Here is a 6,536-nt window from a genome sequence, read left to right as displayed (position 1 = left end):
TACATTTAAAGCAACATTATACCTCTTTGACAGACATGGCCTGCCCCAAAGAACTGTAGTTTATTAAGGGCACTGAGCTACAATTCCCTCCTCACTGCCTCCCCTCATCCTCTCCTTCCCAGTAAGCTGCAGCAACTCAGCTGTCACAGTATCAGGTGAGCAGTACCACCCCCCCACCATGCTATCTGTAACTGGACTACAATCCGGATTTACACTTAATAATGGATTTGGTTTAAGAAACAAGAAAAATAAGCATTGAAGAGTGTTAAAATGTTTTGTATTTATTAGAAATTTGAGGCTGCCTACACACCACACATGTAAAGCAGAATTAAAGTGTGTGACTTCCCCCCAAGAATCCTGAGAACTGTAGTTTACCCTCACAGACCTACAATTCTTCACAATCTTGACAAACTACAGTTCCCAGGATTGTTCAGGGGAAGTCACACACTTTAAATATGTGCAGTATGCAGTCATAAAATCATATATAAACAAAATATATCCAGTGTGTTGTTTCTTTATTACATTTATATCCCATCCATCTTTGAGAAAGCTCGGGGTGGTATCCATGATTCTTCCCTCCTCCTTTTATCCTTGAATAACCCTGTGACATGGAACATAGGGCCATTGACACAATCGCTCTGGTGCCTTGGAGTCCGCTTTGCTCCTTGTTTGACCAGGCAAGGGCTAGAATCTAAGTGGTGTAAATCTCACTCTGGAGCCAACCAAGTATGTCTTCAGGCTCATAATTGGGCCTATCACATGGCGATGGGGGCAGCAAAGAGATTATTTAGATTACTGTTTAGATTACTGTAACGTTACTGTAACGTTTAGATTACTGTAACGCGCTCTACGTGGGGCTGCCTCTGAAGACTGCTCGGAAACTTCAGCTGGTACAACGTGCTGCAGCCAGAATGTTAACTGGGGCTGATTATAGGGACCATACAACTCCCCTGTTAAAAAAGCTCCACTGGCTGCCAGTTTGTTTCCGGACACAATTCAAAGTGCTGGTGCTGACCTATAAAGCCCTACATGGCTTGGGTCCAGGCTATTTGTCAGACCGCATCACCCTCTATGTGCCTGCCTGGGCCCTGAGATCCTCAGGAGAGGCCCTTCTTTCAATACCTTCATCCGCACAAGTACAACTAGTGAGGATACGAGATAGGGCCTTCTCGGTGGCTGCCCCTAGGCTTTGGAATTCCCTACCCAAGGAGATAAGAATGGCCTCTTCCTTGCAGTCCTTTTGTCGTCAGGTAAAAACTTTTTTTATTTCAGCAAGTCTTTGATTCCGAAGGCAGCTAAGGATAGGCCTAAAAGGAGGTTATATTGTTCTTGCCTGTTTATTTTTTAATTATTTTGATTTTATGAGTATAGTTTTTTAATTATCAGAAACAGTTTAATGCTATTTTAAATTAGAGTCATTTTTAATTATACCTGTCTACATTTTTAATTATGTCTACACTTTTTAATTATATTTGTCTATATTTATCATTTATGTATTATATGCTTTTAACTTTGGTAGGTTTTTAATTGTATGTGTTTTTTATCTGGAAGCCGCTGTGAGTTCCAATTTGGAAAAACGGCGGGGTATAAATAAAGTTAATTATTATTATTATTATTTTATTATAAATTTATTTATACCCAGCCTTTCGGCCAAAGGCCCTCAAGGCGACTTACAAAGAAAAATAAACACAAGTATAAAAATACATCAATGAAAGCAAAACAATTTACAAAAATTAAACTAAATAACAAATAACATTATTAAGGAAAAAAATGTCCAGGAAAGAAACTCAGAATCAATTACATACATCCACTGCTGCCCTGCTTTGGGACTGAGATGGGTACGAGTTTCCCCAGGTGTGACATCTTCAGCTGGGCGGGAGAAATAGGAACAGAGGCAAACATAGTGCCCTGTCCAGGTTCTTTGACACCAGGAGCAAGGAGCAAAGGATGGAGAGTCCACTGGCTAGGGCAGGGTGTAGTTATCTTCCCACGCGGGAGCGAAGGAAGCAAGGCATTCTCCCTGCGGGTTTAGTCATTGGGGTGCAGGCGGGGTGGAGCTGGTCCAGGCTGCTGATGCTGCTGGTGCTGGAGCTGCCATCACCCAGGTCGCAGGGCCCGCAGGGCAGGCTAAGCTCCGAGGAGCCCCCAGCGGGTCTGGGCTGGTGTCAGGCCGCACAGAGACGCATTCCTCCTCGAGGGCCAGGAAGAGCTTCTTCAGCTCCAGGTTGTCCTTGGCCAGGCACTCCTGGAGGCTCACAAGCCCGGCCAGCTTGTGACGGCAGGCAGTCAGCTCGTCATGCAGCACAGGTGCTGTGTGGTGCCCAAAGAGCTGCCAGTGGTGTGAGGGAGGTTGGCCTTGAGCCGGTCCTTGTCAAGGAAGCAGCAAAGGTTGCACAGCTCATGGTTCTCAGCCTGCCCCCACCCGCTAACCACCTTCAGCTCATGGATCTCGTGAAAGTGCTCCTGCAGCTGCTAGTTGACGCCATCTTGTTCTTAATATGCGGAAAGGGTCTCAGTGTGACTGATGGAAAGTGGGTCTACAAAGAGATCATACTTTGCTGCCTCAATTGTGCTCTCAAGGAGCCTCTCGGCTGAGTTGTTCCTGTGTGGTCACTCTAACTGGGGGGAGGACCTATGGAGCACACAGTGTCCAGCTGTAACCAGCTGGCGAAACACTTTGAGGACAAAGTCACTTGGCTCTGCGGTGATTATTGTGGCAGTTTCAGCTGAGGTCTCCAATGCAAAGTCAAACCCAGTGTTGTGGGATCAGTTAAAGTTAATGTAACCTGATGATGTGGACATAATGCTTGCAGTGAAGCGCCTGACTCCTTGCTCCTTAGATCCTTGTTCATCCTGACTTACTAAAGTTAGCTGGAGTGGGGTGACTGAAAGGATCACAGGTGTGGTAAATGCATCTTTGGATGATAGTGTGATGCCCTCTGCTCTTTAAATGGGGTAGCGTGTCCACTTCTTTAAAATCCCCCTCGGGACTCAATGGAGTGTAACAACTATAGACCTGTTGCCAACACAACTTTCTTGGCAAAGGTAGCAGAGAAAGTGATTGTAGAGCAACTGCAGGTATTCCTGGATGAGATTGATTGTCTCAATCCATTACAATCTGGATTCAGACCTGCTTTCGAAACAGAATCAGCCTGAGAGAGACATGGGGAATGTGACCCTGTAACTCCTGCTCACTCTATCAGTGGCATTTGATACCATTGACCATGGTATCCTTCGGAGGCACTGTATTATGGTCAGAGCTTGGAAAAGTTACTTTTTTGAACTACAACTCCCATCAGCCCAATCCAGTGGCCATGCTGGCTGGGGCTGATGGGAGTTGTAGTTCAAAAAAGTAACTTTTCCAAGCTCTGATTATGGTGGCTCTGCTTTTACCTTCAGGGCTTTTACCTTCAGGTCCACATCCTGAGAATAGCCCTGGGTGAATGTTCTTTGGCCCTTGGCAGGGTACTATTCTGTCTCCAGTGCTATTTACCATCTATATGAAGCCATTGGGAGTAGTAATTAGGAGTTTTGGAGCAAGGTAGCAGTATGCTGATGACACATAGTTCTATTTCTCCATGACATCTGAATCAGGAGAGGCTTTGAATGCTCTGGATCAGTGACTGAATGTTGTAGTGGACTGGATGAGGGCCAATAAACTGTGCTTGAATCCTGGGAAGACGGAGGCCTTTTGGGTAGGTGGTTCCCATGTCTAGGAGATATGCAAGTTATCTATTCTGGATGAGGTCGTTCTCCCTCTGAAAGACCAAGTCCATAGCTTAGGGGTACTCCTGAATTCATCTTTGTCACTAGTGGCCCAAGTATTCTCTGTGGGTAGTGTCTTTTACCAACTTTGTCTAGTTTGTCAGTTACGGCTGTTCTTGGACAGGGGTAGCCTAATCACTGTAGTCGAGGCTGGATTACTGAAATGCACTCTGTGGGGCTACCCTTTGGCCTGGTTCTGAAGCTTCAGTTGTCGTGAAATGTGGCAGTCGCCAGACTGCTGATGGGGGCACATGGCCAACAACATGTGACACCACTTCTAAATCATCTGCACTGGCTGCCCATCTACTACCAAGCCAGGTTCAAGGTCCTTGCATTAATTTTACAAAGCCCTGAACAATTTAGGTCCAGGGTATCTTAGGGACTGCCTAAACCCTTGTATCCCAGCTCAATCACTGAGATCATCTGCAGGAGTAGAGCTGGTTCTCCCTGAGTTGGTGAGCCTTATTTAACATTGGCATAAAATCAAGCCTTCAGGGTCATCGGCCCAGTTCTCTGGAATGCTCTGCCAACAGAAATTCAGCGGACACCTTTGGTTTTAATCTTTAAACGCCTGCTGAAAACCTTTCTGTTTTGCCAGGCTAATGCAGGCATTTAAGAAGATACCTTTCTGCAGTAGTGGACCTTAGTTTTTCAAATGGTTTTACTGTATAGTTTTATTCATTGTAAACTGCTTTGATTTTTTTAAAAGTGAAATAGATAGCGGCATGCAAATATATATTAAATAAACAGCAAATAAAGAAGTTGCCTTACCAGTCAGCTTATTTGTCTGTCTAGCTTAGTATTATCTGCTCTGACACTGGCTCTCCAGGGTCTCAGGTAGACAGGGGTGTATCCTGTCACCAGACTCCTACCTATTTATTTTATCTTTATATGTAGGAGACTGAACTGGGGGCCCGCTAGATACAAAACATAGACTTACTCATGAGCTATAGGTTAGGCTGGTGACTGATTCAAGTTTATCTTCATGGCCAAGTGGAGATTTTACCCTGGGTCTTCGCAGTCTTAGTCCAACCACACCCACACGCATGCACACACGCACCCACCCACCCACTCACACATACACACACACGAACACGCAGTGCAGCAGCAACAAAATAAATGGAATTTTGCTCAGAACATGAGTTCAGCTGAAGGATTTTTCAACATAGTTTTTCTGTAATGGTTACATCTATATTTGTATTTAATTTTATTTGATTTATAATACATTTTTTAAAGAAGTAATGTACAAAGCAAGTTACAACATGCAACTCATAGAACACTTTAAAATGTACAACTTAACAATAATAAAATAATAAAAGCCAGCCAAAAAACAAAGAAAAATTTATTTGCTTGTAAAATTTGTATCCAGTATTTCCACTGGAAATGGTGCTTAGTAATCTAAGACTATAGTAATAACAACATGAACCATATTGGAACAGGCATGCAATCAGTCCTAAATCTTCAGATCCAAAAATTCACATATAGTTACTATTTAAATTTCCCCTTAGCTGGTCATGCATGTGCAATAGCAATAATTGTGTATATAACCATTGCATGTAAGACTTTTTTGAATGAATCCTCTATTGATGGCTTGTTCCTTCTTTTCCAATTCATAGTAATCAATATTTTTGAAAAAATACTCTAATCTTTGCCAACCTTGCTAAATAATTTTGGACAACAATCTGGATTTGGAGTTGGTTAGTATTTTTTTTTAAAAAAAAAACCACAAACATATATGCAGAAAAAACTCTGGAAGAGTAAAATACATTGTGACCTTATTGCTCCTTCTCCCCTTATTTTCTATTTTGTCTTCTCTCCAAGTTGCTGGAGTAAATGCTGGTAACTATTTTAGACAGCCAAAAGTGTGTTGGGGGGGGGGGAAAGCAAGCAAGCGAGCAAAATTCTTCCATAACTTTATGTCTGTTAGATTATTCAAGATGCCAAACTACCTGGTAGCATCAGCTAATTAATTCAACTTAATCTTTTCAGCTCAGCTATTTTGGATTCTGCAAAAATATAATAATTGCATAGTTATGTGGGCTTTCTCAAAGTACAGATGCTCTTGTGATAATAAAAATTCAAATTAGAAGTGAGCATAATGTACATTTCCTTGCATTTACAATCCAAGAGGGGAAAACTCAAGGATATATCTGGCTTGCATATGGATTTCCCATGGCTGAAAACTGGTATTTTGATTGCGCCATATTGTCTAGAATTTTCTTAAGTACTATTATGATTCTTAATAGTAATATATTTTAAAGCATGAGAGGGACCAGCCGTTAAACTGTACTATAATATTTAGCTATGCATTTTACCTAGGTATGTATGTTGTCTTAAACAACAAAGTGTGCATATTTGTTTCAATCACTTCAGTGCCACATTCTCCATCAAGCCAACTGTCCAGCAAACTCATCAATTTCAACTCAGTAAAGGACAAGACATCTACAAAGAGGAAACTATGGGAACTATTGCTATTTACTATGGTGGTAGTGGTGGTAATGATGATGATAGGTGACCTAAATCTAAAGATGTCATTGCATAAATGGAAAAATGATTTCTTGCTTTTGCTGATTCCACCTCCTACTGAAGCGCTTGTCCACCATCCCATGTCATGTCAGAGGGTCTCCAATCCATTTTTTCAGGTGATTCAGGGGGCTACACAGAAAGGAACAGACAGGAAAGTCCCATTCCTTTCATGAACTTAACTCTGTTTACATAAGTTATTATTGTTGTTGTTGTTACCACCACCAATAGGGGTGTCTTGGTAGTTC

The 6,536-nt window shown here is 42.3% G+C and overlaps 1 pseudogene; it reads right to left on the bottom strand.

Moving 5' to 3' along the window:
- Positions 1–1,979: 1,979 nt before the first annotated feature.
- LOC133376632 (coiled-coil domain-containing protein 85B-like) lies at positions 1,980–3,496 on the bottom strand (annotated as a pseudogene).
- Positions 3,497–6,536: the final 3,040 nt, after the last annotated feature.

Source organism: Rhineura floridana, chromosome 1 (genome assembly GCF_030035675.1).
Source record: "Rhineura floridana isolate rRhiFlo1 chromosome 1, rRhiFlo1.hap2, whole genome shotgun sequence".
NCBI classification, from domain to species: Eukaryota; Metazoa; Chordata; class Lepidosauria; order Squamata; family Rhineuridae; genus Rhineura; species Rhineura floridana.
Note: the sequence above shows the minus strand (reverse complement) of the source record. Positions and strands in the feature narration are given on the sequence as shown.